Consider the following 19,599-nt stretch of genomic DNA (forward strand, 5'->3'; position numbering starts at 1 on the left):
TGGCTTGCACCAAGTGGCAACAGTTTTAGCCAGTGAAACCTGGTCACTGTGAAAATAAAGGCAAGTACAGTCGCCCAAACCTTTGACTAGCGTGCGTGAGTGGTGACTTTTTTTGTGTGTCATGTCACCCCTTATTAGTGCACTTCAGATTAACAGGGAGCAAATGGTTTTGCTCATATATTTTATGTTAAGAAGATCAACGTTGCAGCAAGAAATAATGTTTTTCGGCTGATCCCCACGCATCAGATAAGCCGAAGAACATGGTTCATCTGAGGTGTGCTAACATGACGTGACGTCCTTAGGAAGGACCACTCAAGCAGATGACTGGCCCAGCTCAACGCACTTCGTGGGCACGTGCATACCCTCGCCCTTTTAGCAACTCGGTTCCGTCATGTGGCACTGATGCACAGAAAAGCCACCACTCAAGCACACTGCTTAAACATTCGGGCTACTGTACCATACGCTTGTCAATACGATCACAACTAATGGAAATTAGAGCAGCCCGAAAGAAGCCCTCACTCTTCGAGGCTGAGCAGCTGGCAGAGCCGGTGAAGTTGCTGCAGTCGCACCACGCGCTCTTCAGCGTCGGCTGCGTAGTGGCCGTCATCCGTGCACACTGCCTCCAAGGCCTTGCGCTCTTTCTTGAGCTGCTTGCGAAGGTTCTCCTTCTCTCGACGCTCTTTCTCCCTCTGCGCAGGGCAGTGAAGACATCGCACCATGCGACTGCATCATCCTTTTTAACGGCTATTCCTCCACTGATTCACTCGTATTCGCACGTGTGGTCACCAACATTTGATCCCTGCTTAGTGTTCCTATGTTGTTACACAGCTCTACAATAGTTGCTCTCAAAGGGACACTAACGAGAAAAACAATTTTTCTCGTATTGCTAAACTACAATTTCACCATACTGAAAGCACCACTCTTACCACGAGAAGACCCTTGGTAAGCGAGAATGCACAAAAAGGAAGTGGTGATGCCGCCTTGAAGTTCGTGCACCAGCTCGCCGTGACTTTATAGATTTTGATGGTGTCTGCTGGGGCCTACATAATCGTTTGTCGGTTAAAATTAATTGCACTGTGTTCTATGGGACTCAAAGTCTTCAGGGCAAGTTTAAGAAAAGTTTCACTGAACCAAGATGGCCCAATTTAACAAATAGAGATTAGAATTCATGAGGTCATACTGACATCCATGTACTCAAGTTTCAATGAGAAATTCAAAAATGAAACTCTGACCTTCATTACCTCTCATAACTAACCTATGATGGCAAAGTTAATGCAGGGATGCAACAGCCAAAAGAGGATTTGGAGCAATTTTTGGAGCAGGAAAATCTCTCTTTTGGAGCAGGAAAATCCAAATTTGGAGCAGGTTACGGGAAAAAAAAAAACTCCGTTTTGGAGCTCAAAATTCCAAATTTGGAGCAGCTTTACAAACAAAGCTTGCTTTTGGAACAGTAACAAGAAAATATATGCAAACATTTCGATGTCACCACCACAATCATGTTTTCAGTGCATAACATGCTGAATAATGCCAGTGAATTCTCCGGAAACCAGTAAGGGCTTGTGCATTGGTGAATTTGCACCAAGGTCCTTTACACCTGGCCTACGCCACCGGCTGATCACGTCACTGTTGCAATCTACTTCATTCAGCACCGATGCGCTGCATTTTGTATTCCGCCCTACTAAGAAGATCTTAAGGAGAAAGTCCATTTTAAAGAGAGCCGCCATATGTGTATATAGTTCAAGAGAAAAGTCCAAGTCCGGTGTTTATATGTCATGCAACTCTAAGACAAACCAGCCAATAAGTACAATCTTCATAAGTGTGTCCTCCCCCTTATCTTTATTATATATATAGAGAGAGAGAAAGAGAGAGAAAGGGAAGGAGGGAGCTATGCACAGCGAAAGTCGGCATCGTTTCATTGAATGCAGTGCCTGTCGCCGCGTAGAGCTGAACCCTTCCTAGTTTCGTGCAGCGCGTCTCCAAAAGCGGACGCCATCACTCCCGGGTCGGTCGCGTGCTCTACCGTATGACAGCTTTTCCCGAGGAGTATTCCTACCCGCTCCGCTCGTGACCGCATGTAGGGATACAGCAAAGATTTCGTTGGGTTAACAATGGTGAGCTGCTTTCGTTTCTGCAAGCGACACGCAATCTGCGTTTCCGCTCAGGTGGCGTCAGCCAACGGCATACTTGGGTTCGTCGCCTATATTATGCGTGCAATATATTAACAGTATACGCCTAGTGCGCGCCGACGGAAGCGCCATAGGCGGCGAACTTAATCATTGCTCTCGAGAAGCAAGCAGACGGCTGCCGTGGTTTCCTACGTCGTTGTACGTGTGTTTCCGCGTTGTTCACGTTTCCGTAGTGAAATAAGCAACGTTCGTCGTATGTGTGGTGGCCGAAACTTCAAGGGATGTCGAATAACAATTGCTGTGGTGTGGAGTGCTCAAACACCTACAAAAACGCGCCCGGAACACGGTTTTACTGACTTACCACAAGGCCTCCTGAGCAAGAGCGACGGAAGCAATGGATCGCCGCTGTTCATTGGCAAAGACGAGCCGCTTCGTCATTGTGCGGTTAACACGTCGCTTCTTGTTCTAATGCTTTCGTTCTGCCATATCGGTGCTCGCTGGATGCACTCGATCCTGTTGACACTGGTAGACGACCAAAGTTATCAGCCTGAGCATGCGTTGGTTCGGTTCGACCGCCGTGCGGGGCACTTCGCTCAAACGTTCTATATTTCAGAAGTGTTGCAGTTCGGGTGAGTTGGTCATCCATGAACTTAGCTTGTACTAGCGCGGTACATGTACCGCGCTATTACAAGCTAAGTTCTATATTTATTACTTACAGAAACAGAAATGCAGCAATGGTTGACTTCAGAAAGAACAAGAAGTGATTGAGACGTCACCTTTGTAAGCAAAACAAAGCGGATGTTCACCACGAGCTGCACCTCATAGCTGGATCTTGTTACGCTGGTCTGCGCGACGCACCTTTGATATTCACCGGCATGACGATTCACTCCACGCGGATGTTCGTTCTCCTCCGCAGTCGGTCATCACATGTCTTCTCAGCGGCCCTCTTCAAAACTTGTCACTGTCATCTCTTGATACTTAACTCACAGCACTAGATCATCAAACAGCACGCCTTCTGCGGTCGAGCGAACGATGCTATCACTAGAACGACATAACTTCTTCGCCGACTAACTCCTCACTGACTGACTCTGCCCCCGCGCGCTTGCTGCGCTGCATTGCCTGTATCGGCTCGCGCCTGGGTTCGGGAAAGTGCGTATGATTCGTCTGTGCGTAGCACAGCGAAAGCTAGGGAAAGGGCGAGATCCTCTCACCGATTCGTCTGCGGAATCAGACGGCGCCGCTGGCTCGGCTTTGCATTTTCGAATATCCCGATCTTTCGCATTCGTTGGCTGTGTCGGTGGCGTCTTCTGCGGAGAGGGTAAGGGGCGCGCGGGCGCGCTCCCGGCGCCTTTTTATACTGTTTTTTCGATGCGCGCGCTCTGTCGCGCACGAACCGTCGGTGCCAGGCCAGGCCAGGCTTTCATGCCGTCGTTCGAAATCGGCGACGTGCGCTTAGTTCAGGGCTCGTTTTTGACAAACATCGTGCACAAGTCCCTTTCGTAGAGGCCTGCGCCTTTCCTGCAGCTGCCAGTGCAGAATTAGTTTTCTGGCACCCGCACGAAGGGAAACAGCGCCGCGAACTTCATTCATCTCCTCACAGCAAAGCTGTGCAAAGCGCTGTCGTCTGCTTGGCTTCCCGCACGTACTGTCGGCGGCGCCCGCTAGTGGTATCATTGGCGCCTCTATAGGCGGTGCACAAGGCGTATAGTACCAATAGCGCTATGCCGCACGTGCTACCGAGCAGATATAAAGATCCTGATCGCGATAAGGTTGCTGGTGATAACTCGTACTGACGTGCTCGTTGTATCTGCCATGAAACATTCGCGCCAGGAAAGCGGTGACCGCACTCGCGTCGACGTCAAATGATTATCGACCAATGTCCACATTTCCAAAATACGGAAGGCCTTTTCGGCACATTGTGGTGTCGGCCTCACCGCGACTGGGGGGCAAGTACCTTGATGAACTCTTTTGGCTAAGGAGGTCAGGGTTTTCGCGTGTAGTAATTCTCTAAACAAACTTTACTCGTCAGTAGATTAAAAGACTTTACTGTATACAACCCGAATTCGTGCACGTGAGTACTGCTATTGAACAAGGCAGCGTTGAACTGGAATCCACCAAACAATAACGACATCCCCACTAAGATTTGCAGCACGTGTCAAACGCTCGTTTGTCAGTTAACTTTCTTTATGCAGTGCTTTCCACATTAAATGGGCGTTCATCTTTGCTCATGCTGAATGACCCTGTAAAGCAGCGTTTGAACCAGCAGTAAAATCTCATTTAGGCCCACCGGCCCACCAGCAAACACACCGGAACAGATTAACGTCCTGTTTGAATCAAGCGCCACTGGGTCGAATTGGATTGGATGAAGTGCCTCTGGTGCCTCTCCCAACATTAGGTCGCCAATACGGGCTTCGTTTTGCGTTAAAACGAGGCTAAAACTAGCACAACCGAAAAATTTTGTGGTTACCGGGGGCGTTTTGGCGCAGCGTGGTGCAATTTAGAGAATCCGGTTTTGGCGCAGCTCGGCGCAGAAAAACGAAATTGTATCAAAATGGCGCAATTGGCGCAGCTGTTGCATCCCTGTTAATGACAATAGAATTCTGAAAGAGTAATTTATATGTCTAAACTGATTTAATGTGTCACTTCGGTGTCCCTTTCAAAAATGAAGCCACAAACTGTATAACAGGTCAGCATTACTATGTGCACAGAAGAATGAATCAAAAGGGTTCGTGCTTGGTAGTTCTGCAGTTTAGTTCGTGCGCGAGCCACTCACTTCAAACAGTAGGCGGGTGTTGTGCATGTTATGTCGGGCCAATGTGGCGACAGCTATGCCTTCTTTTGCAGTTCAGGTTGGTTTATCTGTTCTACACAGGCGGAAACGAATGGCAGTGCGGCGCGTTTGGGTTGTCGCCTATTAAAAGTGTACGGCTGGTTTACGACGGCGCTATGCCAAATGCACTGCCAAACACATAGCTGAAGATGCTTAGTGCAATAGGGCTGTCAGCGACAACTCGTGCTCGCACGTTTGTCAGTGGCTGTGATTGCATTTTGGGCCAACGCCACACGCGGCGAAATAGTGATTATTAGCAAGCTGGCATCTCCAGTCGAAAATGCAAATATATTTTGCACTACAGCATGGTGTAGGGCCACGCCTAGAATTGCAGGGTGCCCTCTGAACCGGCAAGCATACGATGAGCAATGACAGCATAAGCAACCAGCTTATATCCTCCGGGGTCATTACCCTGGTGGAAACATAACAGCCAGTGTTCCTTGTTGGATACTGGTGCGGCTACTATCTGCCACTATACCACCTTTTCTGGTGGCATCGCCAGCAGTGAGCCATTTTTTTCTTTCAATTTCGATTATAAACAGACAGACAATGAACTTTATTGTGGTCCTGAGGGGCAACTCGGAAAGCCCCCTTACGGGGGAGGAGCCACCGCGGGCAACTCCCACGTCGGGACAGGCAGGCCATGCCTGACCGCCACGTCGCGGCCCTCTGGACGGCCCGTAGCTGAACGGTGAGGTCGGACCTCTTGAGAGCCTTCTGCCACTCTTCTTCCGTGGTTAGATGATCGTGCTGCTGTAACGAGGGACACTGCCAGAGCATGTGTTCTAAAGTGCAGAAAGCATCTCCGCAATCCGGACAATCGGCTCGAACGAGTCCGCGTACCTGCTGGCCCTAGCTAGGCTGGGATAGGACCCAGTCTGCAGCATGCGAAAGGTGGAAGACTGAGGCCTGGAGAGCTTGGTGTGCGGCGGGGGATATACCCTCCTGCCGAGCTGCCGAGCTTATAGTGCTTCGTGATCTCGTTGAACGTGTGGAGCGAGTCCTTGTGGAGCCCCGCATCCGCACAAGCGAGCAGCTTTTCCCCAGCGCGGTGGTGAGTTCGCGCGCATGGGCATGGGCCAGCTCGTTGGCGTTGGGAACGACGGGGGAGACCTGAGGCCCCATGTGGGCCGGGAACCAAGTGATGACGTGGGGGACGACGCTTCTGCCGTGGAGCAGGGAGGCCGCCTCCCTCGAGACCGAACCTGACGCGAAGGTCCTGGCCGCCGCCTGGGAATCCGTGTAGACCTACGGCCTGCTCCCGTCCCGGAGGGCGAGAGCTACAGCCACCTGTTCTGCCAGTGCCGGGGACGAGCCCCACACCGATGCGGCATTAAGGAGGTTGCCCCTGTAATCTACCACGGCCGCCACGAACCGGTCGGACGAACCGTACTGAGCGCCGTCAACGAACGCGACCGATCGCGGATCGCCGGCGACGGATTTGAGAAGCACGGCCGCCCTGGCCCTTCGCCTGCCTGCATTGTGTTGTGGGTGCACGTTGCGCGGGATCGGCGAGACCGTGATGGCCTCCCGCGTTTGCGCGTCGAGCGTGCACCGCCTCTCCCTGATGGCAGTGGGATTGCAGCCGAGCGCCTCCAGGACCCGCCTCCCCGCAGGCGAGGAAGAGAGCCTCGCAACCTGGGCCGTCTGCTGTGCCTCAACAACCTCGTCGAGGGTGTTGTGGACTCCCAGCTGCATAAGCTTCTCCGTGCTGGCTCCCATGGGGATGCCGAGCACCTTCTTGATGCTTTTACGCATCAGCGCCTCGAGCTTTGACCTTTCGTATCCGTGCCAGCGATGCGCGGCGGCCACGTAGGTGATATGACTCATTAGGAAGGCGTGGTACAACCTGAGGAGGTTTTCTTCCCCAGCCCTCCGCGGCTGTTGGAGACCCTGGTGATGAGCCTGACCATGTTGTCCGTTTTGGTGGCGATGCGAGCGATCGTTTGTCCGTTACAACCGTTTGCCTCGATCAGCATACCGAGTACGCGGATGACCTCAACTCTTGGAATCACCTGTCCGATGGCTGTGTGAATGGAGATGTCGACCTTCCCCAGAGGGACCTGCCCCCTGGGGATGCGCCCTCTCCTCGTCGGGTGATACAAAAGAAGTTTGGACTTGGACGGGGAGAGCCGGAGCCCCGTGCCCTTCAAGCATTCCTCCGTGCAGCTCAGAGTCGCCTGTAGGGATTCCTCGACTCTACCTTCGCTGCCGCTGTCGCACCACACCGTGATGTCATCGGCGTAAAGAGCGTGATTAACTCCGTCCACTTTAGAGAGGCGGGCGGAGAGGCCGCGCACGGCGACGTTGAAGAGAAAAGGCAAGATTACCGACCCCTGAGGAGTTCCCCTCGACCCCAGCTCGAAGGGATCAGACGTTACCTTGCCCACCTTGAGGGTGGCGCGCCTGCCCCGAAAGAACGAAGTGACGAACCTTGAAACTTGCACCCAAGTCCCATGTCCGAAATGGAATCCAGGACGTGCTTATGCAAAACGTTATCGAAGGCCTTTTCGAGATCCAGCGCCAGGATACCCCTGACGTCTCTAGTCACCCTATCAATGATCGGGTGCTTAATGAGCTTCATGACATCCTGTGTGGACAGGGACGGGCGAAATCCATCATGTTGTAGGGGAAGAGTTTGTGTTCCTCGATATACCTAGATATCCGGTTGTGAATGACATGTTCTGCGACTTTCCCACGCACGAAGTGAGCGAGATTGGTCGCAGGTTGTTTGGGCTGGGGGTTCGACCTGGCTTTGAAATAATAACGACGCTAGCTTCCAATCGTCCGGGACGTCACCCGTATCCCACACGCGATTGATCTCTTCTGTTAAGGTGACGATGGCCTTTTCGTCCAGATTGCGAAGTAGCCTGTTCGAAATGCCGTCCGGCCCCGGGGCCGATCGGCCATTAAGGTTGAAAAGCGCTTCGCCGACCTCGTTTTTAGAGAAGGGAGCGTCGAGGTCCTCTCTCTGGAGGCCCCGGTAGTGGGGGTAGTCCGCGTCGCCCGAGGGACCCATCGGTAGGTATATGTCGGCCAATGACTGGAGAATGTCATCCGCCGTGGAGCCCTCCTGTTTGGCTTCGTGTAAAACCCTATCCATGGCTAGTCTGATTTGACTTTGAGGCCGACTCCTCAAGGAGCTGCTTCAAGAGCTTCCACTTGCCTCCCGTGCGCATTTGCCCGTCGACCGAGTTGCAAAGCTTGTCCCACTGCTACTTAGCAAGCGCGCGACAGTGTTCCTCAATGGTGCGATTGAGTTCGGCTATCCTCTTACGGAGTCTACGGTTGAGCCGCTGCCCTTTCCACCTGGCTAGGAGAGCGGCCTTTGCCTTGAGGAGGTGAGCGAGACGACTGTCCATCCTGTCCACCTTGAGGTCCATGCGGACTGTCTTGGTGGCGGACTCAACGTCCATTTTCAATTGCGACAACCAGTCTTTAAAGTCTGCATGTTCCTCTGTCTTTTCTTCCCTGATTTTGCGAAAGAGGTCCCAATCGGTGACCCTAAATTCGCGCGGGGGCCTGCTCGACACCTCGAAGGAGGCGGCCAAGACGAAGTGGCCATTACCCAAGTTCTCGTGCAGGTTATGCCACGAGGTTGGCCCACCCCCTTGACGAAAGTAAGGTCCGGCGTGGAGTCCCTAGTGATAGAAGTGCCCGTTCTGGTGGGGAAGGACGGATCCGTCAAGAGTACGAGCACGTGATCGGCGGCCGTTGCCAGAGGTCATTCCCCTTCACTGTCGAGGACGGTAGCCCCACTTGCGGTGTGGAGCGTTGAAGTCGCCCGTGACCACCAGCGGTGTGCCCGCCGCCAGCCCCGCGGCCTTCGCCACGAGGGACGCAAAGCGGTGTCTGTGGTCCCTGGGGAAACTGTATATGTTGAGAATAAAGATACTGGACTTGAGCCAGGCGTTGGGAATGATCTCAATTAGCGAATGCTCGACCTTGCTGTGGTCCATGCGCATGGAGTGTACGATAAAAGAACATCGCTTGGACACGAGGAAGCAAATGCCCCTCTTGCCCTCGCCAAAGACCGAGTGAGACCTGTAACCCTGCAGCGAAACTGCCTCCCTGAGAGTTTCCTCACGCACCTTTTTTTTTTCTTTATACCTTAAATACAAGCCAACCGTAGAGTTTGGTACATGGGTATTTGAAAACTATTGGCCTAGATTCGAGTAAATATGGTATGCCTATGAGCTAGGCTTGAGCGAATAACGTTTTTGGTTCTAAGTGAAGTCAAAGGAAATGGCAATTAGTATAGAATAACTATGAAGCAAATCTGAATAGCAACTGGGTGCAAGTTATAAGTGGTAAAATATGTTATGTTTTAAAATTTGCCACATGTTAACACACTCTTGCACTCTTAAAAATAAAAGACAGGGTGTAGACAGTATGCACACTTAACTAAGGAGTCTGGCAGATTTGCTCTCATTAGAGTGTTTCACAGCATAGCAGCCCCATGCTGCACTGGACATACCTTTTCAGGGTTACATGTGGTAAAGTACTATGTCTATTCATTTCTTTCAAATAATTCAAATTTTTTACATTTTAAATTCCTGTCAAAGTGAACTCCAATACAGTAATATTGATTCAAATATTCGAAGCACTCGAATATTCACACACGTCTACCCTGAAAAAATGATACTGCATGTGTAATGGAGCATGTGCATGTGTAATGTCTTACACAGCAAACTCCTCATTATGACTTGGTTAAATGACTTCTCCCACAAGCTGAACCATTTGGACGGCATTGGTTAGCTTCCAGAAGGAAGAACAGATTTTTCAAGGGAGCTTTGTGCTTGTGCCATAAAACCTTTGCTGGATATATCTTAGCAATGTGCCTGTTTGGGCTAGTTGGTAATCCATTGATGCTGCTATAGCGCAAACTTCAGAGACGAGGGACAGTGTGTGTGGTGTTCTTTCGTCCCTCGTCTCTGAAGTTTGCACTATAGCAGCATCAATGAATATATCTATTTCTGGGATTTAGCAAGACTCTCATTGCAGTACGACACAGAACACAGCATGCCTGCCGCAGGCACTACATCTTGTCAGCTGGCACCACAATGTCAGCAGTTACAAAGGGTAGTACATGGCTCCTTCAGTGTTCCTCGCGAGCTCATTACTTGAGCTCAGTCTGTCTCCCTTGGCAAATTCATCAGCTGTTCCTCAATCCACAACAGAAACACTGCTGTTTCAGTAGTCATTCCTATGCAAATGTTCAGTTACCAAAGGTTGTGCGTAGTCATGTTCAACCTGATGCAGTCCATATGATAAATGGCAGGCAGGCGGGCTTAAGCCAGGAAAACACATTTTCCACCTGTACAGATCTTCATTGTGGATTGAATCAAGCCAAATATAAAGGTAGCCAAAGTCAACCTAAAGGGCCCCTCACCAGGACACACAGTAAATTTTGACTACCGTAAAATGCCGAGCAAGCGCGCCCACTCGAGCAAGCGCCCCCTCTCTTTTCAGGAGATCTGAAATAAACGTCAGTGACCGAGCAAGGCCCCCCCCCCCCTCCTCCACTGAGGCCACTTATTTTTCAAGACGAGCATCGCTTTTGTAAACAGAACCACAAGAATGAGTACCCTGAATGCGTAGCTAATGTTGTTTATGAAACTCCGTTGTCAGCTGGTCGTATATTGGTCAAACCGGTCGCTGCTTCAGTGGTTTGACAGTGACGAAGGGCAATAAAAACAGTAAATAAATAAAGCATTTCATTGGAAACGTGGACGTGCATTTTTTAATTTTTAGCTGTTCTCCCGCCGTGATATGAATTTCGGTTCGGGACCGAGCAAGCGCCCCCCTCCAAATCTGGTCGGATTATCCTTCACCGTAGGGGGGGGGGGGGCTTTCTCGGCATTTTACGGTACGCACCGGAAGTGCCCAATAGAGACCATTCTACCACAATAATTTTTCAAATTGCTTCCCTCCAAGCAGAGGTAAAAAATTTTGAAGTGGCAAGCAACCACGATGCGAGGACCCCCTTGCCACTTGCCCTGCCTAGCCTTCACATGCCAAACTCCTTCCCGGTGTTCTCCCGTTCCAGAGCCAGAGGATCACATGATTCACACATCAAGTGATGCACACGTCACAAGACGCATTCTTGATCATTCCCCCTCGACCCCCGCAAGGAGTGGCAGGCGAGGAGGACACGGAAGCTCTCTCTGGTGCGCGGCACAGCACCTTTAACTACGTAAAGCACCGAGTGTCGTACGTCAATGCCCCATCTTGGAGTGTGGTGCCCACGAGGAAAAGAGCAGACATTGTTCCGTTTGAAATTTGAGCTTCTTCCGCGGCACACAGTGACGTAACTCTTGGCAGACACGATCGTGAGCGCGCAATCTAAGCATTGCGCTTGTCATCTTAAAATTGGCCAGACCTGGTGAGGGGCCCTTTAATGGATGCTCAATGTAGCTGTCTGGCCTAAATGTTTCACACCAAGAATATTTCTTTCTCATCGAACGGGCTTCTGCTAAATGCTCATTTTGAATATACCCATTTATTTTACACAATCTTCTCTTTCATAAACATTTTTCAAACACAATATCTTAGGAAGTTCAAAATTTTTTTGGGCCGATTCTCATAAATTTGAAGTTTGTTAGGAGCAGTACTAGCAAAAGGAGCTTCAAACACATGAAAGCGTTTTAAAGAGCGCCCTGGATGATGCGGTTAATGTGCAGAGATGAAGTGCCAAAAACCAGCCAAGATGGCTGCCAGCCGAAGCTTACCTGCTGTCTGGCATCTTCCTCCTGCCGTTCCCGTTCCAGGCGTTCCGCTTCCTCACGCTCCTGCCGTTCCTGAAATCACTGCAGCTATGTCACACCTGACACCACATGTGTCAAACATGCAATGTGAACCACAACTGATATCCACCAGGATATTGCTACGTCTTTCTACATAAGAACATCGACTGTTCACAAAGTAATGCGGCGGAAGGGGCTAGTTTTGGTTCGTGTTGGCTTGGTGATGCGCTTGTGGTAGGGAGATGCTACAAAGTACACGGGACACGTGTTAACGGGACAAAGTGCAGTTGCAGCTTGAACCAAGGCGACAATGGTATAGCAGCTGAAAAAGTGCTGATCCACGATAAAATTTTGGAAAAGGTTGCATTGCGCAGAAAGTTAAATTCAACCCATTTTTCGGCATTGCTTTCAAGTTTCCAGTACGATGAGTGCCACTCAAAAAATGTCGATTTGGCTATGATGCAACATAAACTATCTGTCATATAAAGTTTCACAATACCAATGACATGTGGCATCACCATTACATTACCTCCGAATATAAAGATATGTTCAGTGATGCTGCTGAGGATGACACCTACTTGATACTTATTGCGGATGAAACTCGTACGCAGTACCTGAAGATGTGGTGGTAAACTGAACTCATTACAAAATGATAAGTTGACACCTTCTTTCGTGAGACACTAAGGTGTGCAGTTTTTAGTCTTATCTGCACAGATTATAGTGGCCTGTGCAGCCATTTGACTATATCTCGTCAACAACCATTGGGAGGCTGTGCACAGGAAGGGACGCATTAGTGGCCCAGGCTCGTGGGGAGGCTGGTGAGCAAGGAAGCCTGAACAAGACTTGACATTCCCAGTGGTAAAGAGGAACAAAAGAGGCTTGCAGGCATATGCCTGGTGAACGGTGTGCTTCTCCAAAAAAGCATGGTTGATCCCTCCGTCACAGGAATCAGTAAACACGAAAGTGAAATGTGTCTTTACAGGAGTAGTTGATTGTTTATTGTGCATGATAGATGAGAACTTGTACAATGGATTGATGCTTGCCAGCTATTGCACAGTTCGATGTGGATGCACCTACGTTGATTCTAGTGGCACATCTCCATGCCGACGACTAATGTCAGTGATCATGATTTAACCTTAGGGGTAGCTGAAGTTGTTACCATATACCCGGACACAGAATGCGGTGAATCCCGCACAAAGATGCCATCACCAGCACATAATGAGTATCAATATGCGCTCATGGAAAGCGCTGTCATTTGAGGAGAAACGGCAAGATATGCGCTCTCCAGCAATTGGCTGACCTACACTTGTGCTCATGCATACACTATCACACATCGCTTTGGGAACGCGAGAGGCAGAGCTTGTAGCTGAGCCGTGAATGTGCAAAGGCGTTCCGCTGGCGCCTCTAACTGCAACAAAGCACCCACTCAAACCAGGTGTTGCTGAAACTGTATTGAAAGGAAATGGAGTGGAAATCGGGACTGAGACTGCCAAAGAGCGTCCTGTCGGCACTTGTTAGTGTCACGATGCAGTACTTCACTTCATCCCTCCAAGACGGCACGCCGCCCCACGCAAACCAAGTTCACTGTCCAAGAGAGAAGGTGCGAAAGATATCAGGTGTGTTTGTAAAGGCTCATGCACGAGCGTTGATGGCGCACTCGGGAAAGCACCCGGCTCCTGTCGTAGTGGACCCAGAGGTTGTGGGTTCGACTCCCAGGTTGTTCAAATAACAAATCTTTTTCTTCTGGTTTTTCTTTGTCATCTGTTTGTGTTCATTTTACCGACGTCACATCCATGATGGAATGATGGCAGCGAAGTCTCGGTGGACCCCGGCATAAAACACTTCCGAGTTAAAAAACTTGTTTCGCAAATTCTTTTGAATTCCCCACTAGCTTGCTGGGCCTGCTGTATGTACTCAAACGTAAGACGCAAACGTGCACCTTCCTACAAACGAACCATCCAAAAAGCTTCCTGTGCATTAAAATTGAGTACAAACTGAAATCACGTTTGCGGCATTTGCAACAGCCTACCAAGAGATGCAGTGTCAACGCTATCCCAATGGCAACGGAGCATATATTTTGTTGGGTCTGCGCAGTTCTCTTGATACTCGACTGCGACCAGTGTGCCTCGTGTCTGTCCCAATGAGCACTAACAGTGATGTGCCTCTTTCATTCTGAAAGCTCATGCCGAAGGGAAAGTATTCCGCATGCGAAGATAGCTGTGTCATGTCATTTTTGCATGCCTGACACCAGTGTGCGTGAGTGGCACTGGTTTCCACATCGCCGTCATGCCTACTGGTGGGCGCTGACTGACGCTCCCACGTTTAAATGTACATAATACCCTATAAAGTGGATGGGGGATGGCCGCCGCGGTAGCCCAGTGGTAGAGCATCGGCCGCGTGATTTGAAGGTCGCAGGGTTGCGTCCCTGCCCGCGGCAAGTTATCTTTTCGTCCACTTTTCTTTCTTCAACATTTACCTTACATTTACTACTAATAACATCTCCTATACGTCCTCGGCATTATTGTCTCTAATGCTCATTAATATTGTGTATAAAAAGAAAAAACGAGCACTTAAAATTAACACTTCCTTCCTACAAACAAAGGGAGACCTTCAGCTGCCTGTGAACCATGAAAGCTTCTACGGAGAGAGAGAGTGAAATACTGGACGGAGCTAGACGACAAACTTGCACACTTGCTTAGCAACTCCCTGTAGATTAAGCTTGTCAAGGTAGCAGCTCTCGAATCTGCATGCGATTGAGGAATATCCAGAAGCGATCTTGAATCTAGAAAAACAGTATCACGAAAGAAAACGAACTGCCAAGAAAATAAGTTCGTGGCATACATCCACGGTGAGTCAAAGTGAACCATTCTTTGACACAACCACTGTGGGTGAAACCTAGCTTGCTAATGAGATGACTGGAGAAGCCATGCAGTTACAAAGGCGAGTAACCACAGCGCTATGAGCAGAAATGAAATGACCATTTGTTGCAACCACCCAGACAAAACCGCATTCACCATCGATGCGATACAAAGAATGCAACTACGTTTGCCAAATCCACTGCATATGCACCCCTGGGGTGCTACAAGTGATTATGAATGGAGATCATGCAAATTTGAAGGCACATAACCAATGCAGTGTCACGTGCAGTCAAACCCACCATGCATTCAGAGGTTCATCACCAAGGTTGCTAGGCATTAATGTTGTTTGTGCTAATGACTATGGCGATTTGGACTGCATCTATTCTGTCTTTGCTGGTGCCATTTTCAATCTTTTGCGTGACATTTGCAGAGCTTAGCACATGGCATGCTTGGGAGATTGTTCAAATTAAGTGGAGTGTGGCCAGATACACTTGTACTAATGAGAAGAGTCCCCTAAACCTCCCTGAGGTTGAAACTTTGTTGTGGTGTTGCAGTTGCACACGAGTATAGTACAAGCAAGAAATTTAGAAACAGTGCCATAATGGTGAAGTTAGTACAGTATAACCTCATTACAACAGACCTTCATAGTGAAGAGAATTTTGGTCTGTTGTAAAGGGAGTATGAAAATCTAAGTACTGTTACAACAAACTTTTATGTAACGCTGAATGGGTCTGTTATACCAGAGAATTACGAGTCACAAATTCGTCTTATTTTAACCGGGGGACAAAAAAAAAAAGCGATTTTTGGGAAATCGCATTTTCAGTTTTTGTAGCCCATTTTCTATCTGATTCCAAAATATCTTCACTGAAAACTACGTAGAAGTGCTATAAAATTTTTTTTTGCATCTGCCAACTTGGATAAAATTGCGGAAATAGCAAAAAAAAAAAAACAGCGTTTTTCAAAATTATAGCTCGGCAACGGCGCAACCGGTCGCCGCCATTTTGGGCTCATCGTGAAGAGCATTTCTCCGTGTTCAAGTTCTCCGTTTCAGCTAGCTCCTCCATTCCGTAACAAGCGTACAAAAAGCACATGTTTGAAGTTCAATTCAAGGCCTCCGATTGGCTGTTTCTGCCGTGATGCTCGCTTCGGGATCGTCGTCTGCTGCTTGTGCGTCGCGAGGTCGCGACTGTCGAAATTGCGCAACTTAGTGACGCGTTCGCACTGTTCTGTGTTCACGGGTCGATGATAATTAGAACACTTAGTTTGGCAGCTGCAAGCGGAAGCTCAATCATCAGATAACGATAGCGCGCCGCACTCGTCGCGAACATCGCAGACGTACTCGTTGGACCCGCTGTTAGAGCTAGCAGGGGCGTAGCCAGAAATTTTTTCAGGGGGGGGTTCATCCATACTTTAGGTTGTTCGTGCGTGCCTTTGTATGTGTGCGTCTACATATACGCAAGCGAAATTGAAAAATTTCGGGGGGGGGGGGGTCACCCCCCCCCCTGGCTACGCCCCTCCAGAGCTAGGTTCTTCTTATCAGCACTTCGGAGCTTATGACGAAGACCACCGCAGGACAACTCTTTGTACTCGCAATCGAGTATGGCGTACTCTGAAACATCGGGCACTGCGGCCGCGCCATTGCAACCGAGCTTTCTACTCGATGTCGTGGCCATAGGCGTGCGCAGGGTTCCCCATTAGGGGGGGGGGGGCAAAGGGTCGTCGCAGTGCCTCCCCACCATTCTAAGTCAATGCATGGGGCAGATTTTGCCCCCCCCCCCCTCTTAGGTGACTAGAAGGGTCAATGTACAGGGCAGATTTTGCGCCCCCCCCCCCCTCTTAGGTGATTAGAAGGGGCGGCCGCCCCCCCCTGCCCTCCCGTGCGCACGCCTATGGTCGTGGCTAGGCCTAACTCTGCTGACGGTGCCGATGTACAAGAACAATCCGAACTTTGCGGGCAAGAACATCGCGCTAGCGGACATGCGAAAGCGAAGAAGCTGCAATGTCCTTTGTCGCAAGCAACGAATCGCATCGCCCGCTGGCTCCTCAGAACCGCGGATGGGCATTTTGCGCATCGACAGTGGACCCCCGGCCAAGCTCGCCCGCAGCGATCGCTCGGAGAAGCGGTGGCAGCGGCTAGCAATTTCGCGCGTCAGCGTCCCAAAACGCTCACCAAGCACGCTGCGCGCCAATTTTTTGTCGCTACAGCTAGGCATAGCTGATCATTGACAGACCGGAGGTCGGCAGCCTTCGTTCTTAAATCGGTACGTCGATATCCGCGGCGCGCTGTTCCCGTCCCGAAAGTATGCTAAGCGATGTTTGAAGTCTGAAGTTATTGAATTTGGTGTGCGTGGTAGAAAAGTCCGCTGTAAAGGAGTGCTGACCACCTTGCTGGCCTGACATTTTAGTCAATTATATCCGAATGTCCGTTGTACCAGAATCCGTTGTAAACGAAGCTCAATCAATGGAACAAATACGGAGGTCGGCGTAACGCCGCAAATTGGTATGTAATATCCGAATGTCTGTTATAAACAGATCCGTTGTAACGAGGTTACTGTAGTGTTAGGTGATCAAAACGTGGCCATAGCTCGTTTCGCTCTTTCCTTCACTATGCTCCATTTGTCTCTCATCCTCACCACACGCTTGCAGACAAGCAGCTTCTTGTACAACCCCTCAACAGCATCGTCTCGACCAGCGCCGGGGATACCGAAATGTTCGAGAGGAAGATGGGATAGCTTTCCCATTTTGTGGCGTGCCCACAGCGCTGCGGCGTTTCGCATTGCCGATCGCAACGGCATTCCGTACTTGGTGCAAATGTTTACTTGAAATGTTAAAAAATGAAGGTGGTTTAGGAGCCCTTTAAAATAATGTGTATGCTTGCTGGGACCCGAGAAGTCTGAATAATCTGACTTTCCATATAAGTGAGGGTCTAACTGAACGAGTCTTTACTGTATGCATCTATCTGAGATTGCAGTGTCCTCACAGTCTAAGGGCATATTAAGTACGAGTAATCTCTTGGCTCGACTCGAAAAGTGAAAAACGTCTATCATCTCCACTGCCAAACTCCATTCCAGTTACAAGTTACAAGTTTTTTAAAATACAGCTGTATAAGGGATCGGTTACATCACTATGTGCCACAAGTGTGCTGCGCTGCTGGTGTAACCATAGGTCCTTTGTGGGGCCTCATCACCTGCTGTAAAGCAAAAGCACAACACTCACACCCTTTCATACGATGTCCTCACACTAGTGAGACGTAGTGTGCATACAAAGAATGAGTGCTCTCTACGAGGGAGTTTACACGCTGGCTGCAGGGAATCGGCCGACGTCCGTGTCTCGTCTTCAGTTGTTCACCCACCAAGCAGCGTCTATCTCCTTCAGACCACTCATTTGTTGGAATCTACATGTGATCCCGAGAGAATGCGAACTGCTCACCTTCTCTTCCATTTCCTGTCGTGCCCTGGCAGCTTCCTGTCGGGCTCGCTTCTGTGCCAGCTTGCGCTCCACGCTCTTCCTCCTTGAAGCGTTGCACTCGCGGGTCAACAAGCGTATGCCGTGTCTGCAAAGAATAAGTTTCTCTATTTAAAAAAAAGCAGGCCCATAAAAGAACGAAGGTTTGAAGCACGGCTCTGCCGTGGACCGATATTACAGAAAAAAAACTAGGCCAGCCGCACATCTGCAAGGGTAGTTCCGACGCGGCCAAGTAAAAACCAATCCTCGATGTGGAATGCTATGTGTAGGTGAATTACTCGAGAAGACGACCATAATGACGACAGCAGCACGTCGGCAAGTCCGGGGGGCTTCCCAAGCAAAGCTCCCCCTTGAAAGGGACATTCTTTTGAACTTGCAAATGCCCCCCCAAACATCTTTCGAGACCTGTTATCAGTATCGTGCGGAGTACAGTGGAAACGAGATCGCAAATTGGGCAAACTCGAATGCGCCCTCAAAGGAACCCTCAAAGAGCTAACACAGTATGCAATTTACTAATTTCATGCACAATGGGTACTCTAAAACGGCAGATTCATAAACATGCATGCACTATACTTTTTCCTGCACTGATGTTGAATGTATTAGGCCGCTTGTTACAGGTAAATATTGTGAAAAGTATTATTAAGTGGCGCAAGGGGTTATTACGTGGGCTAGTCGGTTCACCAACATTATGACAGAACACTGCAAAATATGGGACAGTGAAACACACCCATAAGGTAACACTGTGTCCTGTGTGTTTCACTGTCCTCTTACACTCCTAAAACAAAAAAAACAGGGTGTAGACAGTATGCCACTTAACTAACAAGCTGGCCCAGATTTGCTCTCATTAGAGTGGGTTTCAGAGATTTCCTCTCATTAGGAGGCTCTCATATTTCACTTAAGAATGTTTATTAGTGTTACACGCTTTTCTCACATTACTAATGCATACGTACGCAACTCATTCTCATGACTACTGAATATGGAACACATTGTGCCCTGTGTGTTTCACTGTCTCTATTTTACACTGTTCTGGCATGGCACAAGTAGTACACAAAGTTCTTCAGTACCACTTAATTGCCAGTTATAGCAGTACGGAGTGGTACTTGTATCGTACATTGAGGCTTCATTTAGAGATGCCCAGGAGAAACCATAATAATGGGCCTTGTAACTGTAAATTGTGCAAATGAGAAGGAGAGGAATTAATCAAGGGGCCTTGGCCGAATTAAGTCAGCATATAGGGAAGCAGGGAAAACGTGGAGAGACATATTTTGTAGAGCTGTGCGAATAGCAAATTTTGGGTGCGAAGTGAATTCAAATAGTGAAGTGTGAGTGCGAATCGAATCAAATATTTTTCGAATATTTCTAGAATATTTCTAGAATATTCCTCGAATACTTCGAAGCGAAATTGCAGAAAAAAAAGTTGGAGAGGATTCCTAAGCATATTCTTATGAGATAGCAACATGAAAGCACTTCTTTTCGCTAGGTTGATGAAGTGCTGGTGGGTGGTGTTTCATAGTTGTCTTATCAAGAATGAGGCAATGTAGAGGCCGAATTGTATTTATGTACATGATTTGGTG

General features: G+C 49.2%; 1 pseudogene; it reads right to left on the reverse strand.

Annotated features, from left to right (window-relative positions):
* The window catches only part of LOC119397730 (dnaJ homolog subfamily C member 2-like), a 78,611-nt pseudogene that overhangs the window by 31,110 nt on the left and 27,902 nt on the right, over positions 1-19,599 (reverse strand).

The sequence above is a fragment of the Rhipicephalus sanguineus genome, chromosome 6 (genome assembly GCF_013339695.2).
Source record: "Rhipicephalus sanguineus isolate Rsan-2018 chromosome 6, BIME_Rsan_1.4, whole genome shotgun sequence".
Taxonomy (NCBI): Eukaryota; Metazoa; Arthropoda; class Arachnida; order Ixodida; family Ixodidae; genus Rhipicephalus; species Rhipicephalus sanguineus.